Below are 1,087 nucleotides of genomic sequence, written 5' to 3' on the forward strand. Positions count from 1 at the left end.
CTCCACTACAAAGACGATTGCACATTGCTTTGGCCGCTCCCTCTCAACTACGGAGACGAGTTTAACGCGGTTTCCACCCCTCCCTCTCAACCGCACCAGTGCACGCTTGCCGCGCCACAACGCCGACGCTGGACCCGTGAATCGTGAGCACCCAGCTATGACTTACCGCACTCGTGCAAAATAATAAAACACGGTAAATATATTACTTACACGTGCGTTTTGTTTTGCAAGCGGCGCGAAAAAAATTAAAAAGGGAATGCAACACGAGGACTTCCCAGGAGGTCACCCATCCTAGTACTACTCTCGCCCAAGCACGCTTAACTTCGGAGTTCTGATGGGATCCGGTGCTTAAGTGCTGGTATGATCGCATCCGACATGTTACCCCGGTCTTCGTCCCTTATCCTTGCCCCTCCCAGCTCCAATACAAAGACGATTGCACATTGCTTTGGCCGCTCCCTCTCAACTACGGAGACGAGTTTAACGCGGTTTCCACCCCTCCCTCTCAACCGCACCAGTGCACGCTTGCCGCGCCACAACGCCGACGCTGGACCCGTGAATCGTGAGCACCCAGCTATGACTTACCGCACTCGTGCAAAATAATAAAACACGGTAAATATATTACTTACACGTGCGTTTTGTTTTGCAAGCGGCGCGAAAAAAATTAAAAAGGGAATGCAACACGAGGACTTCCCAGGAGGTCACCCATCCTAGTACTACTCTCGCCAAGCACGCTTAACTTCGGAGTTCTGATGGGATCCGGTGCTTTAGTGCTGGTATGATCACATCCGACATGTTACCCCGGTCTTCGTCCCTTATCCTTGCCCCTCCCAGCTCCACTACAAAGACGATTGCACATTGCTTTGGCCGCTCCCTCTCAACTACGGAGACGAGTTTAACGCGGTTTCCACCCCTCCCTCTCAACCGCACCAGTGCACGCTTGCCGCGCCACAACGCCGACGCTGGACCCGTGAATCGTGAGCACCCAGCTATGACTTACCGCACTCGTGCAAAATAATAAAACACGGTAAATATATTACTTACACGTGCGTTTTGTTTTGCAAGCGGCGCGAAAAAAATTAAAAAGGGA

The 1,087-nt window shown here is 51.8% G+C and overlaps 2 non-coding genes across 2 annotated transcripts; both read right to left on the minus strand.

Moving 5' to 3' along the window:
* Positions 1-253: 253 nt before the first annotated feature.
* On the minus strand, positions 254-372 carry LOC123178797 (5S ribosomal RNA). The gene has a single exon (XR_006489859.1). It is a non-coding gene; the product is annotated as a 5S ribosomal RNA (ribosomal RNA).
* Positions 373-669: 297 nt separating this feature from the next.
* LOC123178798 (5S ribosomal RNA) lies at positions 670-787 on the minus strand. Its single transcript, XR_006489860.1, has one exon. It is a non-coding gene; the product is annotated as a 5S ribosomal RNA (ribosomal RNA).
* Between the last annotated feature and the right edge of the window lie 300 nt (positions 788-1,087).

This window comes from Triticum aestivum, unplaced genomic scaffold, assembly GCF_018294505.1.
Source record: "Triticum aestivum cultivar Chinese Spring unplaced genomic scaffold, IWGSC CS RefSeq v2.1 scaffold97057, whole genome shotgun sequence".
Taxonomy (NCBI): domain Eukaryota; kingdom Viridiplantae; phylum Streptophyta; class Magnoliopsida; order Poales; family Poaceae; genus Triticum; species Triticum aestivum.